Source organism: Ochotona curzoniae, unplaced genomic scaffold (assembly GCF_017591425.1).
Source record: "Ochotona curzoniae isolate NIBS_2020 unplaced genomic scaffold, NIBS_Ocur_1.0 scaffold_4506, whole genome shotgun sequence".
Lineage (NCBI taxonomy): Eukaryota > Metazoa > Chordata > Mammalia > Lagomorpha > Ochotonidae > Ochotona > Ochotona curzoniae.
Genome location: NW_024467119.1, coordinates 66,172,866 through 66,196,928, shown reverse-complemented (window position 1 = coordinate 66,196,928; position 24,063 = coordinate 66,172,866). Strand labels below are relative to the sequence as shown.

General features: G+C 40.4%; 1 long non-coding RNA gene across 1 annotated transcript; it reads left to right on the top strand.

The window, feature by feature from the left end:
- The first annotated feature begins 947 nt into the window (after positions 1-947).
- Positions 948-22,193, top strand: LOC121147429. Its single transcript, XR_005882382.1, has 4 exons — positions 948-963; positions 18,083-18,086; positions 21,324-21,326; positions 22,114-22,193. It is a non-coding gene; the product is annotated as an uncharacterized LOC121147429 (long non-coding RNA).
- Positions 22,194-24,063: the final 1,870 nt, after the last annotated feature.

Sequence of the window (24,063 nt, the reverse complement as noted above, 5' to 3'; positions counted from 1 at the left end):
CCTGGGAATCATAACATGACTTTGATAAACACTGAAAAAATGCCTCAACATACCATCACCATTCAGTGAGGATCAGCTATGCTTCAGAAGGTTATTTTTGTACCATGTAGGGGAAAAATTCTATCTTTTTAAAGATTTATTTTTATTGCAAAATCAGAAACACATAGAAGATGAGAGACAGAAAGGAACATCTGTCGGCTGATTAATCCCTTCAAGAAGCCACAATGGCTGGAGCTGAGCCAATCCAAAGCCAGGAGCCTGGAACTTCCTCTGGGTCTCCCACTCGGGAGCAGGAACCCAAGGCTTTGGGCCATCCTTGACTGCTTTTCCAGGCTACATGCAGAGAGCAGGATGGGAAGCATGGCTGCCTGTGTTAGAACTGGCGTCCATATGGGATACTGCACATTCAAGGTAAATATTTTTGCTGCTAGGTACCAAGTCGGGGCCAAGCACTATTTTAAAAGCAATGTCACAGCACTTTGAAGTTGCTGACATCTCTAAAGAATTACTCAGTGATTCTATTCACAAAAGGTAATTATATGTAGCAAGGTAGTTTTTTTCTCCTTTTTAAAGAATATTTTATTTTATTTTGATAATCTTTATGTAGTTGATTAGAGCGCAAAGAGTCAAGGGCTACAGGAAAGTGGGTAAAACCATTGTTTCCACATTATTATTATTATTATTATTGTATCTGGGGCAAGAGGGGAGATAAAAGGAGAAGCCCCAGTCAGCCTCCCACCAATCCCAGGGCCACGACCTGCGGCATGCACCGAACTTCCTGCTCAAGTGGTTTTGATAGTTCATCAGTTCTGACTTGCTGCCAATCTCACCATGTCAAACACTATGAAATCTTTCCAGAATCCACTGGTTGACATAGTTCACTTTAGAGTCTTTGTTTGCCCGGATTTTCACTGTCAATACATGGCTAGGGCAGTTGATTGATTTGTTCTGTCCTCTGTTGTGGTACCAAGTGTCTTCTGCAGGTTCTGATGGACTGCCATATCCTCCATGTGCACCTGGATATGCTGTCCACAGCTCTGCCTGAGCCTCTGAGGAGGCTTAGCTTTGACACTTGCACTCCATGGGATTTTTTTTCCCTCCTTGTTTGGTCAACTAACATTAAATTTTGGAAAGAAAGGAAAAAAAAAAAAAAAGGATGTGTTTAATTATTCAATTTAATTTAGTTTTTTTTTTTTTTTAATTCAAAGTCTAGGGCCCAGCGTAATAGCACAGTGGTTAAGGTCCTTGCCTTGAGCACCCCGGGGATCTCATACGGGCATCAGTTCTAATCCCGGAAGCCCCACTTCCCATTCAGCTCCCTGTCTGTGGCCTGGGAATGCAGTCAAGGACACCTGGAGATTTTCAGATCCTGCACCCGCATGGGAGACCTGGAGGAGGATCCTGGCTTCGGATTGGCCTAGCTCAGGCCATTGCGGCCGCTTGGGGAATGAAGCATCCAATGGAAGATCTTCCCCTCTGTCTCCAATTAAATAAATAAATAAATAAATCTTTAAAAAATCCAAAATCTAGGCTAATATATTTAAGATTTTCTTTAAGCAAGAAAAATAAGGTGAGTAAATTTGCCATTTCTGACTACTCCAAAATACTAAAATAAGGAATTTTAAAAGTGAAAATGGTATCATTGCATGGGACAGTCTACGATTCTAAGGTGCTGAGGTCAACAAATGGATCAACAACTATCTTAGTCCTTTTTTTTTAAAGATTCATTTATTTTATTAGAAAGTCAGATGTACAGAGAGGAGGAGAGACAGAGTGGAAGATTTCCCATCTAATGATTCACTCCCCAAGTGAGCGCAATGGCGGGAGCTGAGCCAATCCGAAGTCAGGAGCCAGGAACTTCTTTTCAAGTCTCCCACTCAGGTGCAGGTCCCAAGGCTTTGGGCCATCCTTAACTGCTTTCCCAGGTCAGAAGCAGGGAGCTGGGTAGGAATTGGAGCTGCTGGAATTAGAACCGGCACCCATATGGGATGCTGGCACATTCAAGGCCAGTACCTTAACCATTACGCTATAGTGCTGGGCCTGTTTTTTTCCATTTTGACTTCACTAAGAAAATACCATATATATATGTATATATATGTATATATATGTATATGTATGTACCATATGTATATGTGTATACCATATATGTATATGTATATACTATGTGTATATATATATATATACACACAGTTCTGAAGACTGGAATGTTCAAGATTTAGAAGCTGGCAGACTCTGCACCCATGGTATGATTCAAACAGGACATCCTTTAGCTGTGTGTATGCTGCGGTAAGGGTGTGCTGTTTTTTTTCTCTTTCAAAATGCATGGATCCCTTACAAACTATCAACTGACCTAATCACCGGTTTAAAATGCCTTAAGTTTCAACATATGTATTTTTGAAAGGACACAGCATTGACACTGTAACAACAGCTTAAACTTTTAAATGTTTTGACAAAATTATGAATTGGATTTCAAGTTTGTGTTTTCAATCACTGACTTTATTCATGATTGATATATATTTTCAATCTAGGGAAATTGGCTACAAATTTCTTCTTTTTCTTTGTCTCAATGGTAAATTTATTATTAGATATTCTAATATTAGATAAACAGCTTTCTAATGTTTCTGGGCTCATTTTCCTATGTTTTAAGCTAGGTTACAAATGATTGCTTGCTGTCATTTAAACATATCTAACACTGCTTCTTATTTGTGTATCTTAAAAGCTAGAATTATTATTAAGGTTTTTTTATATTACTTTCTCTTTGTTCAAATCACCGTGTCATCATTGTTAAGCTGGAAGGACTCTCCTTGTTATATTGCTATTGGGTTTAGGAGGTTCTGATCATGAATGTTTCATCTGACCCACACCAACCACATATGTTTACAGAAACCCATTTGAATTCAGTTTTGCATCTTGGCCTCTTTGGTCCTCGGTTTGCAGCCAAACATATGGTGAGTGGCTGTGAAGACGAGTCTTCAAGCTGGCAGGCTGCTGTTGCCGTCTCTGGGCTCTCACGCCCCATTTAAGTGTGTGCAGTTCCAAATTGTAGCCTGAGCCTTGTCTGGCTGTGCTGAAATGTGAGCAGGTCCAGATATTTTACAGCTTCTAAGCCTTCCAGACAAGTATAATCAGCCACACTCCAAAGAGTGAGGAATATAAGCCAAGTGCAAACAAATTAGGGAGTGAGAGCAGAGGAACTACAGCTGTTGGGTCAAGCTGGGTGCAAACCGGTTCAGGCTTTTCAGAAATTGGAGAAAAATGTCACTTCAATGAAGTAGCTGTGATAAAATGAACTTGCTGTTAAGCAAATCTTTTTTTTTTTTTTTCTCTAATAGAGAAAATCAGTTCATGAGCAGACTAGCATTTTAAATGAATATGTATAACAGACGGATAGAAAGTATAAAATATTTAAAGAAGTAAATGTTATAATTTGATGATTACCAGTTGTGTTGGGGGAGAGACAGGTATAATTGATAATAATAACCAAAATAATAACCAAAAGTTATTTTAGAGCTTATATTCTAAACCCCAACTTTAAAATCTTTCTTAATCAAAATTAGAGTTAGAAAGTGCAATTATTATTGTCTTTCAATGAATATATTTATTGTTTCTCCTAAATGCATATTTTCTTGTTTTTTTTTCTTTTAAAAATTTTTTCTTATACCTCTATCCTAGCTGTTTTTGTTGTAACATGATTACCATGGACTGACATGAAAGGAAATGAAGCCTTCATTTTGCTTGTCACATAGCCTTCCTTCTCTGGTTGGGAATGATTTTGCTCTATGAGGTCTTTGAAAGTTTCTGTAGTGATGGAATAATTTGATGATCCATGCTGTTTCAGGCAATGAATGAAACAGAGTAGTAAGAATTACAGTGACCTAGGTATCACATCCCTTCTGAAGGAAGCTTCCACCACTCAGAGCTACACGCATCGTTGTTACACAGAACATGTAATTGTGGATAGTTGTGAAATGTTGTATGGTTTCTAAATATTCATAAACTTTTACTTCTTTTTAAAGAAAATATTGTTTTTCTTAAAAGTATTGTTAATACGGGCCCAGCGCGGTGGCGCGGTGGCGCAAGTGGTTAAAGTCCTCACCTTGCACGCCCGGGATCCCATTAGAGCGCCGGTTCTAATCCCGGCAGCCCTGCTTCCCTTCCAGCTCCCTGCCTGTGGCCCAGGAAAGCAGTCGAGGACGGCCCAAAGCTTTGGGACCCTGCACCCGCGTGGGAGACCCGGAAGAGGCTCCTGGCTTCGGATCGGCATAGCATCGGCCCGTTGTGCTCACTTGGGGAGTGAATCATCGGATGGAAGATCTTCCTCTCTGTCTCTCCTCTCTGTATATCCGCCTTTCCAATAAAAACATAATAAAAATAAATCTTTAAAATAAATAAATAAATAAATCTTCTAAAAAAAAGTATCGTTAATACAAAGCTGTGAAATCTTCTAGAAAACACATTGGCCTTGTGGGCATCACTTTGCAAACTGAGCTCTAAGATAGTCATTTCCAGAGCTAATTCTGACTAATCATGGAGAAATTTTGGGTTTCCTCTGAAAAAGTTGGCAAGCTTCAGACCCCGTGACCTCTTGACATTCTTTCCAAAGGCGTCTTCATTAGCTCCTTATCTTCCCGTGCTCTCGCTGAAGTCAGTCCTCTGCCTAATCACATCCATCACACTTTGTATTATCTCCTCAATCTTGAACGCCCTTTGCACCTCCACTGTTATTGTTTCCAACCATGATCTCATCATCACTTGATTGAAATCTGACCGGTTGATCTTTCTCTGAAAAACTTCTTCCTCTTCCCTCTACTTTCTGTCTCAGAGAGCATGGATGTTTGTTTTTCAGACCCTCACCCTCCTTCAGAGTTTCATCATGTCTTCTGATCTTGTTCACCATATTATTGTTTGTATTGCAGCACATCTGCATCGCATTTAACGAACAAGACAAGAAACCTAAAGTAGTCCATTTTCCAAGTTGCCAATTGGAGCCTTCATTCTGCTAAGCATCTCTCTTTTTCTCTCTCTCTCTCTCTCTCATCTTAGGTCTTTTGTCCTGGGATTGTTGTTCATTTCCTCAGACTCCACTGAAGTACAAAGGTGGGATAAGGTCTGATTGATGTAGCTATTGTGCCCTTCTCTCTTTGGGTAGTCCACAAGCTTGGAGCTACAGTAGGGTTCAGTGCATGGGTCCATCATTTTGAATCAGCATTTCTTAGCCTGTTTTCCCCTAACAGTCTCCCTTAGACAGCTGGAACTTTGACTTTTACATTATTCTAACATTTTCGGGAGATATGGACTATTTTACTCTTTAAGAGTTTCTTTCCCCACCATTCAAGAGCTAATTGCTGCTTTTTGAGAATAACAAAACTCCTGCTAATAACACATGTTCCAGACATATGCGGCCACAAGCCTGTTTTGGGGTGTCTGCCAATGAAGAAGCGTCAGCTCGCTGACAGGCTGGAAGGAGACACACCGTCTCAGTCCATCTTCAGCTGGCAAGAAACCTTTCTGTCATTGTAAACACCTTCCCTGCACTATCATATCAGTTTGCCATTTCCCTCAAATCATTTATTACCAATGTTCTTTAGCAAATCATGAAAACCAGATATTAGAAGATTAAATTATAATTTGACCTCTGTTTTTTTAATAAAGATCAAAATGGAAAATATCTACCAGTAGATAAGAAAAGATGCTACCCTTTCATTTTCTTATATAGTAAGAAGAATAAAGCAGCTCCACCTCAAATTACTGGAAAACTTTATATTTGGAAATGTTCTGCTGAATTGTCTCCCTGTGCCAGGTTATGAGCTATGATAGGTTCCAAACTCGAGTTTTCTCTTTAAAATTCTAAAACATTGTAAACTTCTTGAAGCAAGGTTCTTGACTAAACAATTGACATAGGTCAAGGGTGGGTATGCTAGTCTACTTAAACGGATTGACAAATTACCACAGACTGAGTGATTTAAGCAATGGAAGTTTATTTTTTCACAGTTCTGGAAGGTAAAAGTTCAATATCAGACTCCGGGCAAATTTGGTTTCCGGGGAGGACCCTGGAAGACTGCCTTCTCACTGTGTCCTCACACAGACTTTGTTCATGTGCATGCTGTGAGAGAGAGAGAGAGAGAGAGAGAGAGAGAGAGAGAGAGAGAGAGAGAGAGAGAAAGAGAGACCCCCAAGGCTGCTTGGCAGAACACCGGTCCAGTGGATTCGATCCCCGTTATTATTATTCCTTTATTCTTATTTACTTTCTCTAAGGCCCTGTAATAATTACCAATACGTTAGAGCTTTTGAATTATGTATTTCACTGGAGAGGCCCAGCACTATTCAATCCATAATAATTAGAAAAAGACTGGTATAAAGAGGAAGATGGAGAACATTCTTTGTTCCACATGAGACCTGTGATTATCACAGGAATAAGTAAATGAATGACTGTGCTATCATCTATTAAAGAATAATTCCCAAAATTAGGTTATGAGTTCAAATTATCCTATGGATTATAATTTGATGATGCATGTGTAGACTTCTAAATGTTTGAATTTTCTTCTTTCTCCACATATTTACTCATTTCTTAAGTTTTCCACAAAATCTCCTACTACAATTCTTTTTTAAATAAAATTTTATATATTTATCTGAAAGAGAGAGAAAAAAAATTTCCCCATGTTCTAGTTCAGTTCCTAAACGGCTGTAATTTCTAGGAGTGAGGCAGCCCAAAGTCAGAAGTTGAAAGGCTCATTTGTGTCTCCCACATGGGTGTCAAGGCCCCACGTATTAGAACCAGTTTTGGCTACTTTTCCAGGTGCATTAACTGGGAGCAATCTTGAAAGTGAAAATGCCCAAACTTGAAACTGTGTGCCCATATGGGATATTTATGTTGAAAGTGGAAACTTAGCATGCTTTATCATAGTTCATGCCTCATCTACTTACAATGCTTTTGCTGATGTCTGTCATTTCCAGGATATATCATAAATTCTAAAGCACACAGAATTTTTATAACAAATTTCTGAAGTTAGAAAACTTCTTTCTCCCATGGCAAGCTAAGCTATATTCATTTCCTTAAAAGACAGCATATATCTTTTCATCAATTAATGGCTTTGTCCAGATTTTTTCTTTACTGCCTGGAGTGTCCTTCCATATCTTTATTATTTCCGCTGTCTCTGGAGAGAAGACATCTAGACTCTGACATTTTTCAAACCACATCAATCCAAGACTCGTTTTTATTTGATTCTGAATTAATGTAGAAGCATCAGTTGGTCAATATAATCACATGACTCCTATGGTTTCTGAATTGCTTATGTATATTTATGTTACTGGAAAGTGATCATCATTTTGAAAACATTTGGAGATGACACATCTTACTCTATAATAATATTTTTACTATGAGTAGATTCTCATGCTCTTGGCCAATCCTCCTCAACAAGTTTTGATTTTATTCCCACTCTTCACAGTGCACTAACACACACACACACATAAACACACACCCTCTACATGTACATACACAGCAGGAGAGAGAGAGAGGGAGAGAGAGAGAGAGAGAGAGAGAAAAAAGAGATTTGAGAATGCCTGGTTAAATCATTTACTATCATAACTTGGTGGAAATGTTAATGTTACTAGCATCTTTCAATATACTGGACAGTCTTTCCCAAGAAACAATTGTCCATTCCATAATTGGTAATTCCCAGGTTGAGAAACTATGATCTACACTGGTCAAGGGTATCTCTTTCTTTTTGGGCCAATGTCGAGGCATGGCAACTCTCATTAATGCCTGTTACCGTGGTATTTCATACTACTGTCAGTGCATGCTCTGGCTGCTCTGCTTCTGATCCAGGTACCTGCTAGTAGTCTGGAAAAGGCATCATAATGTAGCTCTGGTGCTTAGGGCCCTGTAACCATATGGGAGCACTGGGTTAAACTCTTGGCTGCTGTCTTCAGACTGATTCACACTTGCTCTGAAAACAGCCAGTAGATGGATGATCTTATCTTTCCCACTATCTGTAACTCCAAGTCTCAAGCTAAATAAATGAATGTTTTTATATAAAAAAGATGACACTTTTCATTAAAAATTGCTCATCTTAGAAACACCATTATAAAAATTTAATTTTACTGATCATAAAATCCATAAATCAGTACATCAATTCAGAATGAGGAAAACAGATTTCTTCATTGATGTTACAATGTAAAGGAGCCTTGAGAGCTAGCATAATGAAGTATAGTAGGTGATAGATACATTAACTATTTTGATTCATTTATTTCACAGCATGTACATGTCCATGATACATGATATTGGATATTTTAAGTACAATTCTTGTCAGTTATAAAAAGGTCATAATACATGGTGGGAGGACCCTAAGGCAAGAGTAGGACAACTAGTAGGGCAACACCTATTTGCTGAGTGAGTGACTCTTGTGAACAGGGCAACAGGAGGAAATGATTTGCGAAGTCTATAAAGAGAGCCAAGTTGTATTACTATTAATTTTGCTTTTATTTATTCATATTGCATTTATCTGAAAGTTTAGAATCTACGTAAATTATTAAATGGCAGCTCTGTTTAAACCAGAATGCTAATTCAAAATATTCTGTATGAAAGCTATTTTGAATAGTACAATCTTAACATGTAATGTGATGATATTATTGTACCAGTGACATTCTTTGGTTTCTTATGTGCTTTTGGAACGTGCTTTGGGCAGACTATATACACTTCTTTATTCTTATTTACTTTCTCAAAGAGAGAGAGAGAGAGAGAGAGACTATGATTAAGAAAGATACCACAATGACCTGAGATATTTCTCTCATAGGGAAAAGCTTCTTCCTCAGTAAAGAGAATTTTCCACATGCTTGTTTGAAAATGTAAGGTAAGATAAGCAAATAAAAGGATAAAATAACTTCCAAATTGAGAATGAAAGTTGAAGTTTGGAGTCAAACCTAGAGTTAGACTTTCAATCTAATGAGAGGCATGCCAGCATGCATTTTTGATTTTCTTCTCTTTATCTCAAAAATGGTGATAGTATCGTTGCTAGAGAAATTAGATGAAAAATATACATAGGAAACATGCCTCAGTGTTACATAGAAATTGCTAAATGTGTCTGCAAATATGTTTGACAGTATCTAGAGTATACCTTTCTGATAGTAATGGAATGTCCCAAGATAAGATTTTCTCAAACTAGGCAGACCAGAGATATGTTTTCTATGAATATATTTTGTGCTGGTGGCAGTGAGGTTAATAAAAATCTCTGTCCTCTTCTTTCCTGAAAATAAGTCAAGGATTTTAAGTGATACCCACCATTCAATTTCTTCTTTCTACATTTTAAAGCAAAATGTGCTACAAGCAGGCATTGTTACTTTCCCCTAGTGTATGAGTTTCAGACACCATTGCCTGAAACCTGGATAGCCCAGATTTCCGTAGCACGGTTCTCAGTATGCCCCTGCTTCCTCCTTCACTCTTTTCCAAGGAAAAACAAAAATTCAGTGCTTTTAAAGTTATAAGCCAGTTATTTACTTTCTGTTTAATTAAAAGTTAGTGCTAGCTTTTGTACCTTAAGTAAAATCCAACATTCTTACTATGGTCCATGCACCCTTGCTTGATCTTACTTCTAGCTACTTATGCATCCTCACTGCTCAGTCATGTTTGCACCTGTCACTCTTACTACTCCTGTCACTCCAGCTTCTTGACTCTTCTTCAGGTGCATCAAGAAACTTCTTCCGTTGGGACATTGTAGTGGTTTTCCTCTGAGCCTCGTAACACTTCCTTTTTATCCTTTGAACTTTAACTTAGAGGTCACTGTTGGAAACTGTTATTCATCTCTTTCAATGTGAACCCTGTTCTCAAAATCTGCCCTGTTTCATGTGCTTGTGGTTACTGATCACGAAGATTTTGTTTCCACTTGGCTATAAACTGCATGAAGAGAATGACCACAAATGTATGGTTTCTATTTCCATATTTAAAATTTCCCCTTATACATTAGAAAAAGTAATTATTTTAATAATATTTGCTGGATACATATACGAGTAAGTGATTGAAACCACGATGGAAAATAGGATTGGATCTATCTAATTTTACCAGGGTTTATCAAACGTCTTTAACCTTGAGGGAGTTTACAGAGGAATACAATGGTGGATTACATGAATCTAATTGCATTTTAAGAGATAAATTCAAAATTATTAATATAAATGATAGCAGCATAGAAAACGTGATTGAGTGTTTCATTCCTTCAGGGCATCTCTTTGGATAAAATTGTTTTTGATGTCTGCTTATTCTGCTGTGTGTGTGTGTGTTTGTGTGTGTGTGTGTGCATAGTGCGATGCTATATTATGTAGACAATACATCAACTAGATTTCTTTAGAGAGAACATTTTTTTTATTGTGCCATAGTGACATATTTTAATATCAAGCTGATTCCACATTTCTGTTTTATATAGTATAATAGCATATTTCTCATTGTGGTCTAATCTATTATTTAATGAAAAATTCCATAAAACAAAATTGTTCATGCACAAAAATTAGGCCCCAAAATGTTTTTTTTTAAGCAAACTCAAAACCATATGTATATTAAAACACAGGGTCTCTGGCATTGTGGTTTACCAGGCAAACCCTCCACTTAACTTACAAACCTTGTCATTTAATGGGCATGGGTTCATTCATGACTGCTCCACATACAATCCAGCTCACTGCATGTGGCCTGGAAGAGCAGCATTGGAGAGATCAAGCCTTGGGACACTGCACCCATGTTGGAAACCCAGAGAAGCTCCTGCAACCTGGCTTTGCCTCAGCTGAGTTCAGATTATTATAGCCCTTTGGGGAGTGAATCAGCAGATAGAAGATATTTCCCTATCTGTCTCTCTTTCTTTCTGTAAGTATGACCTTCAAATATTAAGTAAATAAATAAATAAATAAATAAAAGAGAAAGGGGGGCTGGATTAAAACTTCAACATCTAAAATGAGCTAAGTGACTTGATTGATATGTTATGGAATTATTCACCAGATAACAGTCATCATGTATATGTTTTTCAGATAAGAACTATGACTTATCAAGTGTAGCAGAAAATATGGAAGCCAAAAAAGAAATGACAGATACTGAAGAACTAACTGAACATGCTTGGTTTTTTTTTTCCTTTTTTTTGTTTTTACATTTTATTATTATTATCATTTTATGATACAGTTCCATAGGCTCCTGGCGTTTACCCTTTCCTCTCCCCAATTCCCTCCCCCCAACCTAGTTCCTCCACACCATTACTAAAATATAGTTCTTAATACCTAGTCATATGTCCATCATTGCGGGTATGGACAATGGCAAAGAATCCAGCATCCTATTGTTAAGATATAGTGAACAGTTTCATTGTAAGTCCATCTTTGTCTGGAAGTAGAAATGCATACTACATTGTATCCTCACATCTGGATGTTAGTTTCCATTTCACAGCTACTGCACATTCCCTTAAATGAAAAGTCATAATACAAAATCAATAGAAAGAAAAAATAGAAATTTACAATGCCATGAATTTAAATGACATGTTACTAGATATGACAGTCTCCATTACGCAGCTACTGAAAGCGCTGTTGTCTTTGCAACAGAAGTATGGACCTTGTGAGTGTGCTTAAAGATAAATTGGGGAGGCAATGAAAATTGTGAGATTTTCAAATAATAACACATGCTGATATATAAATACTTTATACAATTGAACTGCTGGAAATAGAATATTGCTGTGCAAATTTAGGAAAGCAGTAGATAGTTATTGACAAAAGTGGATGACTTAGAGTGAAAATTAAAAGTGCAAAAGGCCATGGAAAGTTTCCCACTGTCATACATTTGGCATGGGTCAGGGGCAGACCAGGCTGAATCAGTTCATATCATCCACCGGCAAATCCAAACACCATAACAGAGTGGGTTAAGCCAGGTTCGGTCGTGACAAAAATCAGTGCACAATACGGAATGCCCAAGCTGAGGTTGCCTGTACCAGATGTGACTGCAGCACCCAAACAGCACACATGAGAACCAGGAAGGGAGGGGTCAGAGCCAGCAGGCGGAATAAGGGAGGGTCCCCTTGCCAGACAGCTACTCCCACTGGAGAGCGTGGGCTGGGATGGGGACAGACCAGACTAAGCAGGGCTACAACACCTGTGAACCTCATGTGGAATAGATCAGGGAAAAGCCAGGCTGGGCTGATTATTCCTACTGGTGCAAGCATAAATTAGAGTGGGTGAGGGTTGGTTGGGCTTAGCTGCAGCATCAGCTGGCAGAAGCTGGCACTGGGGACTAATTCTGTGAAGTCAAATATCAGAACCACCTGAAGAGTGCACAATCCTGGAATGAGAGAGACCTGGGAGGGAAATAGTGGGCTTTTCCCTCTTGGGTTACCACTCCCATGGGAGGGCACAAAAACTAGGATGGGGGCTGGGTGGCTAGGCAGAGAGGCACCCTACAACATCCATGAGGGATGGATAGTTGAGCTGGTTGGATGGAACTTAGCTTCAATACCCATCAACATGTACGAGAGCCCAATGGGATGGGGGAAAGACTGGACTAGTCTGCTACACATATTAGCAAACCAGGGTAGGGGGTGGGCCTGGTGGGAGTTATTATGGTCACTCTAATTAGGCTGCAGCTCCCACTGGTATATGTGAAGGCCAAGTATATGCTGGGCAGAACCAGGCTGGACTGCAACACCCATTGATTCCAGTGAAAGTTGGGTCTGAAAACAGATCAACCCATCAATTGCAACCACCAGCTGATCAGGGCGATGGACTGTGCCGGCTACTGTACTTGCTGGAACGCACAAGAATGTGGTCTGGGAATACCTCAACGTTTCTTTGGGGCTCTCCCCAATCGAAATGATGGACTCAGAACCCTAACCAAGAAAAGACAGAAGCCAGAACAAGTCAATCAACCTTCTCACCTATTTGTTGGCAGCAACATACTGGGCAAATGAAGACTCTGTGAGGGACTGTGTCAATCAATGGATTCTTCAACGACCTCATCATGCTTGGAGTGGCGAGATTGGCAGTGATTCATAAATGGTGAACTATCAAAATCACTTGAGCGAGGATCTCAGAGCATGCCCCACATCTGGGACATGGGGAGGGTAGGAGACTGGATAGCACTTCTCCCTCAATATCCCCCTTTACCTCAGATACATGAAGGAAACAATATGGAAATAGTGGTCTTGCCCACTTCCCCATGGCCCTTGAACCTTTTTACCCTAGTTAGCTATGTGAAGATTGTCAAAAATATAATTTTAAAAAAAAGTGCATAACCAGGGCCAGGTGAAATAGCGTAATGGTTAAGGTCCTCACCTTGAATACACCGGGATCCCATATGGGTGCTGGTTCTAATCCCAGCATCTCTACTTGCCATCCACCTCCCTGTTGTGGCATAGGAAAACAGCCGAGGATGGTCCAAAGCCTTGGGACCCTGCACCCGCGTGGGAGATCCGGAAAGTTCCTGGCTCCTGGCTTTGGATTGGTGCAGCACTGGCCATTCTGGCCACTTGGGGAGTAAGTCATCGGACGGAAGATCTTTGTCTCTCCTCCTCTCTGTATATCTGCCTTTCTAATAAAATAGATAAACCTTGAAAAAAATTGTATACCTGGGACCCAACACAGTGGCTCAGTGATTAAATCCTCACCTTGCATACACTCAATCCCATCCATATCCCTACTTGTGGCCTGAGAAAGCAGTGAAAGATGGCCCAAAGCTTTGGCACTCTGCAACCTAATGAGAGACTAGGAAGAATCTCCTAGCTCCTGGCCTTGGATCAGCTCAGCTCCAGCTCTTATGACCACTTGGCGAGTGAATGAGCAGATAGGACATCATTCTCTTTGTCTCTATTTCTTTCTGTAAATCTGCCTTTCCAATAAAAATGAATAAAACTTTAAACATAAACAAATCTTTAAAAATTGTATTTTTATAGGAAAGTTAGATTTACAGAGAGAAACCGAGACAGAGTAACATCTTCTATCTGCTGTTTCACTCCCTAAGTAGTCAAAAGTGCTAGAGCAGAGCCAAGCCAAAGCCAAGATCAAGGAGCTTCTTCCTAGTCCCCAAAGGGGGTGCAGGTCTCCATGGTTTTGGACTATCTGCAACTGCTTTCCAGGCAGCTGGATGGGAAGTGAAACAGCTGGGTCATAAATTGGCCTTCATATGGAATCCTGGCAGATGCATGGCAACGTTTAACCCCTAGACTATCTCAATGGGCCCAATAAATAGATTTTTCAAAATGAAAAGGTTATATAGAATAGGTCAAACTGACTAGATACTGAGATGATAATAGGAATATCCCATGAGGACTTTCTGTCAATAATTCCAGAGCAGCTGGCTGCAGCTCCCACTGGTTTGCGTGAGGACTGAGTATGAAGCGGGTAGGATAGAGCTGGACTACAACACCCATTGTTTCAAGTGGATGACAGGGCTGGAAACAGAACTGACCAAGCAATTGCAACGACCAGCATTGCATAAGCTGATTGGGGCAACGTACTGTGCTGGACCCTGTACTGGCAAATTCACACAAGTTTGAATGGTTATTATCAAAATGTCAACAAATAAATGTTGAGGGCCCAGTGCAATTGCTCAATGGCTACATTCTCACTTTGCAAGTTCCAGGATCTCATATGAACACCTTTTCATGTTCCAGCTACTTCACTTCCTTTCCAGCTGCCTGCTTGTTGCCTGGGAAAGGAGTGGAGGATGGCTTAAAGCCTCGGGACCTTACACCTGTGTGGGAGACCCAGAAAAAAACTTCTGGCTTCAGATCATCTCAGCTTTGACTGTTGTAGCCATTTGGGAAGTGAAGTAGCAGGGTGAGGACCTTTCTCTGCCTCTCCTTCTCTCTGAGATTTTGATCTTTCCAATAAAAACAAATATAATTTTAATTTAAAAAAAAAGAACAGAGGTCAAAGTCAAGCGACTTACAATAATATATACATATATGCAATGGATAGGAAACGAAAAGAATGACACCTACAAAATTCAAAGGCAAGCATAGGAACATCTCACTAAAACTGCAAAATAAATCTAAATGAAGCAATAAGAAATGCAATGCTGAAATGACAGGAGCAAGTGTCCGGCACAATAGCATTGCAGGTAAAGTCCTCACCTTCAATGCACAGGGATCACATATAGATGCTTGTTTCAATCTCAGCAGCCTTACTTCCCATCCAGCTCCCTCCTTGTGGTCTGTGAACGCAATCGAAGATGGCCCAAAGCCTTGGGACCCTACACCTGTGGGGGAAACTCTGTAAGAAGGTCCTGGTTCTTGGCTTTGGATTGAGTCAACGCCATCTGTTGCGGCTGCTTGGGGAGTGAACCATTGGCTATAAGATCTTCTTCTCTGTCGCTCCTCCTCTCTGTATATCTACCTTTTAATAAAAATAAATAAATAAATCTTTTAAGAAAAAGACAGGAGCAAATCACTACCTGTCAATATTAGACCCGAAGGTAAATGGTCAAAATTTATCAATCAAAATACATGGATTAGCTGACTGAATCCAAAAACAGAACCCATCTTTCTGCTGCCTATGATGGATGCATCTTATCAATAAAGATACAGGGAAACTTAAGTTGAAAAGATGGAAACGGATATTCTAGGAAAATGGAAAGGAAAAACAAGTTGGTATACCTATGCTAAGATCATATAATAAAGACTTCAGATTATAAATCATTACAAGAAATGAAGAAGGACACCACAGAATGAGTAAAGTGCCCATTCAGAAAGAAGAAATCATAGTAAATGTATATGCACCAAATGCCAGGGGAGCTAGCTATGTGAAACAAGTATAAATGAACTTAAAGGGAGAAATGGACTCCAATACAACAATAGTGAGGGACCTTAAAACCCCACTAACATCAATGGACAGATCAATAAAATAGAAATTCAGTAACATAACCACAGAGCTCACCCAGACAATAGAACCAATAGGCTTAATTATATCTATAGAAGCTATCATCTCTAGCCACAGAATGTGCTTTTTTCATTAGTACATGGATACCTGTGCGGATTGATCGCATTGTATGTCACAAAACAAGCCTCAGCAAATTTTTAAAAAAATCAAAATCATAAGTTGTGTTTTCTCAGATGATCATGGAGTGGAACAAGAGATCAGTAAGTGAAAATACCACATAGATATGCAAAAGCTTGTAACATGAGCAACATACTGTTAATGAAAAATGGGTTATAGAAGAAATCGAAGAGGAAATTGAAAAATTGCTTGAAACAAAGGCGTTAGCACCATATAACAAAATTTGAAGGATACAGCAAAGGCAGTGCCAAGAGGAAAGTTAATTTGGACAGGCATTACTATGTCAAGAAACTAGAACACCACTAGATAAGTGGCTAAAATTAATGTCTAAAAAACCTACAGAAACAACAGCAAAATAATCCCAGATTAGCAGAAAAAATAGATAATCAAAATAAGGGAAGAATTAAATAGAGACCCCCCCAAACAGTACAGTACATAAGATGAATGAATCAAAGAATTGTTTCTTTGAGAAAATGAACAAAATAGATACCCCAGGAGCCCAACTAGTAAAATAATAATAATAATTAAAAAAAAAGAGGGAGAAGACACAGATCAATAGAATGAGATACAAAAAGCGAATACAATCATGAATACCTGGGACTCACATAGAACAACCAAGAACTGTGAAGCCAACATCGCCATAATACTAAAGCCAGATCAATACACAACAGAAAGACCGCCACAGACCAATATCCCTGATGAACATAGATGCAAACACCCTCAACAAAATACTAGCCAACCGAGTAAGCCCCTGTCTGCAGTTGCAGCATGCCACATGGGCATTTTGATTTCTGTCCCGGTTGCTCCACTTCCAATCCTGTTCTCTGTTTACGGCCTGAGAAAGCAGTGGAGGTTTACCGAATTCCTTGGGCCCCAGGACTTATGCAGAATATCATGCAAAAAATGAGCCCTGTTCCTAGTCTCAGATAGGCCTAGCTCTGGCCTTTGCTACCACTGAGGAATGAACAAGCAAATGGAAACTCTGGCTCTTTTGTCTGTAAATCTGTCTTTCAAATAAACGTGAATCGTATAAAAGCATGTGTGTTTTTATGTGTATGTGTGTGCATCTATGCATGTATAGACACGCAATGTTTGCAAATGAAGCACATATTTGAAAATGTAAAGTGTTACATATACATCTGCTCACAAAAACCTTTTTAATAATGTATTCTTTCAGTTAAAATGTTTAAAAATAAAAGAGCATAAAATATAGCTTTAAGTTAATTTTCTGAAATGAAATATTGTTTGAGTCTCAAAACCAGATGTTTAGTTTTCATAGTTAATTTTTAGTGTCTGGTGTATGGTAAGCCTCTTTACAATGAGTTCTTTAATGAATTTCACTCTACTGAGGTGAGAGTTTCAGGAAATACTATGACAGCTTCTAAGACTGATATTTCTATTTAGCTGCAAAATTTGTTTGATGTCAGTAAGACATAGTTTATGCAATCTGATACCCTGAATAAATTTCTTTCTTTCTTTGTTTCTTTTTTGAGAGTCAGAGAGGAAGATCTTCCATCTGCTGATTCACTCCCCAAATGGCCGCAATGACTGGAGCTGACCGGATCCGAAGCAAAGAGCTCCTTCCTGGTCTCCCATGTGGGTGCAGGGCCACAAGGCTTTGCGTTGTCCTCAATGGCTTTTCCAGGCCACAGGCAGAGTTGGAATGGAAGCTGGCCTGCTGGTATTAGAATCAGTGCTCACATGGGATCCTGGTGCATGTAAGGTGAGAATTTTAGCCACTAGGCTACCGTGCTGGGCCCAAATTTGTAAGTGCTTTTCAAAAATAAAGCAACAGAATTGATTTTTTTCATTGTTGTTTGTGGAAAAACAGTTAAAAGCAATACCCTTCACAGATTCAGTGGTAAATAACTTGAAGAGTCTTCTGATACCACTTCAGAGCTCTAACAAAAAGCATTAGCCGGACTGGGAGATTTGCCTTGGTGGCTCTTTCAGACGGACTCAATGCTCCTCCCAGTAACAGCCTCACTAGATGGCAAGGGACTTCTACTCTTGTCATTGCTCTTGCCGCATCTCTCTGAACCTTGCATGCAGTCAGCTCACCGCCTTTTGTGCTCATGAGACACGTAAGCTGTGAATAGAACATGCCTTCTTGTGATAGCCACAGATTCCACCATATCCTACTTTCTTTCACTTTCCCTACAAATTTCTCATCCCTTTTCACTTTCTTTTTCACTGAACTCCTTTCCCTCTAGCACATGCATAATGTTTCTTTTATTTAAAAATCCACCCCTAACTCTATCCTGCTGTCTCTCCTAGCTTCCTCTGCTCCTTTCATTTATGCTTCTGGAAAGATTGTCAGTATTTCCTGTTGTATTTCTTTCTTCTTAGTGAATTTGTATTTCCCTGCTGCCTAGCTTTTTCTCCCAAAATATTCACTGAAACAGTACAGCATCCACAGCTTATACATTTTCCACAAGTGAGAATTTCTATCTCTGTATTCCTCTCTCTGTATTATTCTCAAAATGTCTCCTTCAGGAGGAAATTTGCATCTTATCAGATTATGTAATTTGGCAATGTATTTAGCTGATGGCATAGTTTTGGCAAGAAAACATTCATTATTTAGTCATACCTCTTTTTGTTTTCTCAGAAACCATTAAGGCTAATGGCTGTGTGTTCGTTAGAAGTTGTAACGTGGTGATACTCCAGCTCTGAGTCTGCTCATTTTTTATTACCTGGGAAGTGACTATAAAGAGAAACTTTCTAGCAACAATTACTTGGTCATCCAGTGGCTCATTTGGGAAAAAGAGCACATATGTTTTATTCTTTCACTTTATGAACCCAAAAGGAATTGATTTTTATTAAAATAAATTTGAGGGCCCGGCGCCGTGGCCTAGCGGTTGAACACCCGGGATCCCACATGAGCACCGGTTCTAATCCCGGCTGCTCCACTTCCCATCCAGCTCCCTGCTTGTGGCCTGGGAAAGCAGTCGAGGATGGCCCAAAGCTTTGGGACCCTGCACCTGTGTGGGAAACCCAGAAGAAGTTTCTGGCTCCTGACTTTAGATTGCCATAGAATTGGCCATTGCGCTCACTTGGGGAGTGAATCATCACACGGACGATCTTCCTCTGTCTCTCCTCCTCTCTGTATATCTGACTTTCCAATAAATTAAATAAATAAATAAATAAATAAATAAATTTGAGAACATGGAGATTTCACATATTTAATGGGTATTTCACTATTGTCCTATGTGAAGCCAGTGAAAAACTGTTAAATGTGACTCCTGGGATCCTCCGACATAGTCTTAATAAGCTACTGGTAATTTCTTTGCTGTCTGGGGTAACGTGCCGCATCTTATTCAATCTTAAACAATTCTAGGAATTGTCTTATTTCATGTGAAGCACATGTGGGAGATACTTGTTTTTTTTTTACCTCATTGTGTATTGTTTCTTGCATTTTCTATGAACCTATCATGAGAACGAGTATGCATATACATGCTAGACTTGGCAGCCAAGCTGGTCAACACTCCCATTCAAGAATTTTTGAAATGCCAGACCACCTTGACCTTGTCTCTGTGCAAAAGGTCAACATCTGCTTGCACAGAACAATGAGCTTCCAGCCAGCGGTATATACCCTCAGTGGCCGTTTTCCTCAATCCATTACCTGTGTGTGGTCCCTGAGGGTGTCCTGCAAGGGCCGTCTGTCAGACCTTCCCCACATGCTTCTTAAAACCCTTTGCCTGGAGTAGGTAGCCAGTCTGATCGTCTCTGAACCTAACAATAGGCAAGAATAGAATATATTATGGCAGCATATCGAGATTTACAACTCAAATTCAACTCAAAGAAGCCTTTAGGTCATCTGTTCTCTATGATATCTATGTGTCTTTGATTTCATATTAAAACCTGTGGTTATCAAGGAGACATTTGCTTGTTTGTGTAAACCTAACTTACACACAGAGGTAGTGATATAATAATAATACCAAGATTATGATGAAGAAAACAATTCAAATGTTAATAATTATCCCCCATACCTTCCCCTTCATTTACAATAGGTGCATCTACGTAATGGGCACACACAGCTATTACATACTGTGCTGCTTTTCTGTCTTTGTTTAGTCTTCATTCTAGAGCTCAGCACCATTCTCTGTGTTTCTGGATCCACAGTCATTTTGGCTACGTGATTTCCATTTCTACTCAGTTTCTTCGGAAGCCCTCATGGATTTATTCTTCATGTCAATGTTTCTTCTGTATTGTTCATACATGAGCATCAGTTTCACTGGACATAAAATGTGGCAACATTTTTTTCTGCTTAGTTATCGTTACCGTGTTTGCATAAAGTATTGCTTTCAAGACATTCAAGAATAGATTGTGTGGGTGTGTGTAATGCCCCAAAGATTTTTTTTTCCAAAGAACAAATAACTTTGCTAGGATGAGTCTAGATATTGGCCTACAATATATTTTCTCAATTGATAGCATTGAAATTTTTATTTTAGGTAAGATTCTTTGCTAAGTTTCTTTTCGTTGTCGCTTTAATGTTTGGCTGTTGCTTGTTTTTACTTTGTTTCATGTGGAATCCTGCTATCTTTGTGACATGTAGATGTTAGGAATAATTTTCATAATATACTCTGACACAATGTTGTTTTTTGGAAAATTTTATGTGTTGGGCCTGGTGCAGTAACCTAGTGGCTAAAGTCCTTGCCTTGCATCCACCGGGATGCCATATGCGTGCCCGATCATACCTCAGCTGCTCCATGTTCCTTCCAGCTCCCTGCTTGTAGCCTGGGAAAGCATTACAGAATGTCCCAAAGTCCTGGGAACCTGAACTGTGGGAGACTCAGAAGAGGCTCCCTGGTCTTGACTTTGGCTCAGCTCAGCTCCAGCTGTTTTGACCACTTGGGGAATGAACTAGTGGGTGGAAAATCATTCTCTCTCTCCTTCTCTCTGAAAATCTCTCTTTCCAATAAAAACAAATAAATCTTGAAAATAGTATGTGTTTTGACTTCATTGTGAACACACTAATAGGCACAGGGAGGGGAGACAGAGAGTGAGAGAGAATGAGAGAGAATGGTTTCTTCCTTTTGTGTTCCATTCCCTAAATGCCTGTAATAGCCATGAACCAGGTTGAAGACGGGAGCCAGGAACTCAGTCTAGTTGCACCACACAGATGGCAGGGAGTATTTGAACCATGCTCTGATGCCTGTCAGGTTACGTGTTAGTAGGAAGCAGCGATAAGAACCAGAGCCAGAACTGGACCCTTGCATTGGACAAACAACCCTGGTATCGCCAGTGGCATATCATCTACTGTGCAAAGCATCTACTCATTTTGTTCTGTTTCTGAATATACCTTGAGAGTATATTCTCAGGGGGTATAGGGATCTCAATCTATGTCTCGCCCTCATTTTTTTTTCTTACTGTTATTTTTTGTGTGAGATTTGACCTCAGTATTTTTCTCTTGTTCATCTTTCCATGAGATGCATTTTCTTGGACTGGTGGAATTAGGTAGCATTTTAACTTCACAGCTCTACTGGTCTGTCCCTATTTCTCCATCTTATAATGATATAAATGCATATGATAGCTTTTCTATGATTCCTGGCTTTGCTTCCAACACAGCAATATGTCATTTAGCTCATTCCAGATATTTCTGCCTCATTCTATTCTCTTTCTTTCTTTCTTTCTTTCTTTCTTTCTTTCTTTCTTTCTTTCTTTCTTTCTGTATCTTTGAGTTGGGTGATCACTTTTTCTTTCTTATTGTATAAATTTCATTTTTTGATAATTTTTACATATGTGATTTGGGTGTGAAGGGTCAAGTGCTAGAGGAGAGTGGGTGACACCATTGCTTTGACATTCTCTTCTTTCCTTCCTGTATCTGGGGAAGGAGGGAGATAAGGGGAGAAGCCACACCAAACCTTCCAAACCATCCCAGGGTCCCCAATGTGGGACATGTGCTAAGGGTTCTGCTGAAGTGGTTTTGATAGTTCAACAGCTCAGTATTGTCTCCGGTCTCACCACTCCAATCATAATGAAATCTTTCCAGACTTCACTGGCTGCCATAGTCCACCTTAGAGACTCCATTTGCCCAGGTATTCACTGCCAACATTTGGCTAGGGTAGTTAATTGATTTGTTCTGTCTTCCATCCTCTGCTATAGTACCAGGTGTCCTCTGAAAGCTCCAGCGTACTGCCAAATCCTGCATGTTTTTCTGGATATGCTGTGCACTGCTCTGTCTAAACCACAAAGGAGACCCAGCTAGGACACATGCATTCCACAGTCAGACCATGGAACCTGCAATTTTCTCCGTAATTGGTGTTCTGAACCCAGCAGTTCAGTTGGGGGGGGGGGATTCCCAAAGAAATTTCATCTAAGGTGATCCCAGTCCTGATTTTTGTCTGTTCATGCCAACACAGGGTCCGGCACAGTCCATCACCCAAATCAGCCTACGTACACACTGTTAGTTGCAATTGCTGGATCAGTTGTCTCTAGCCCGGCATGACCCACACTCCATTCTGGCTCTCAGATTTTCCACTGTGTAATATGAACTAGTCCAGCCTGTCTGCCCCCAGCTTAAGCCAAAGATAAGCCTGTGGGTACCCTTCCCTGGCCTGGTCTGGGCTGTTTCTTTTCTTGGTTCTTAGGCTCTCCTGCAGGGATTTTCCTGACAGAGGCATTCTCTAAGCTCCTCCATCAGAATCTCTCTTAATGCCAGATCTCGCACAGACTGGTGGGTCCATGGGCCAACCCTACTTAGTCCAACTCTTGTCCCAGGACGAACAGTAGCCTTTCCTGACAGACCCTGGCCTGGTTCTTACTATTGAGTGTTACAGCCTAGTCAAGGTTCATCCACATCCAGCTCACACATGGCTAGTAGGGTCAGAGACCTAGCCCAGCCTATCCTACACCCACCATGGTTCTCATGATAACTAGTTGGTGCTGGGGTCTAGCCCAGTATGGCATGCCCCAGACTCAGTCCATACTTGTGCCAAGGGAGACTGCAGCCATGTCCAAACAAAACCGCAGCCCCCACTCTGGCCCCCATGTTTACCAGTGAGACCCACAACCCAGCCAGGGCATCCACTTAATTCCCCATCCTGGACTGATTCTAGCCACAGATCACAAATGTGCTTGTGGTTGCTCTGACTCAGCTTGGTACAGCCTCTCCACTGTCTTTGCCCTTGTCTTTGGAAGCTGTAGCCTAGTCTAGCCCAGTTGACCCCTAGCCCAGCTCTTGCTGGTGGGTACTGCAACCTGGCCCTGCTAAGTCTGTTCTCATACCTGGCTCATGCAAAACAATAGGAATGGCAGCCTAGTGTACCATGACCTGCACTCCATCCTGGTTTCTTCACTTGCCAGTAGGCTATAGTTTGCTCAGTCCCTCCAGGTCTGCCTCAATCCAAAACCAACTCATAGACTTGCTTATGAATGGTGCTACCCTGCCCAGCCTGCCCATAACCCAGGCCTGAACCACATGCTTACCAATAGAGGCTAGTCCCCACTGTGGGACTTTCCCAGGTTCCTCCATTTGGGTCACTCCCTGACCCAGATTTCATGCATGTCAATGGGTGTTTGGTCCTTATATTGCATGGCCTGCCCCATCTGTGGTGGCCTTTGTATAAGTTGATGTGGTCCAGCCCACCCCACACCCTGTTTTAGCGTGCACATGAAAGTGGTACAGCCTGGATCTGCCCCACTTGTTTCTAGCACCAGCACCGTTAAGCATTGGTGTTACATGGTCATACCTAGGTCAGCACATCACCATCTCAAACTAACCAGTGGGACTTATAGTTCCACAGGATTGGGCCCATATATCCCCCACAGAATCCACCCCTGGACCTAGTTCTCTTGTGTGCTGTTTGATGTCATGGCCATGACCAACTTGATCCATTCCCTGATCCAACACTCAGTGTCAGGTATTGGAATCTAGCCTTATCAGAGAAATTCCATAGCTTGCAGGTGCGCTCGCTTGCGGTGGTAAGCCATGTTCCATGCTAACAAACCCAACCCAGGACTCCCATGTGGGTTGATGTATCAGTCTGACCCATAAAGATCTTCAGGTCTCTCCCCTATAAACCACAAGGTCTCGGTCACCTCGCTTACCTGCAAGTGCAG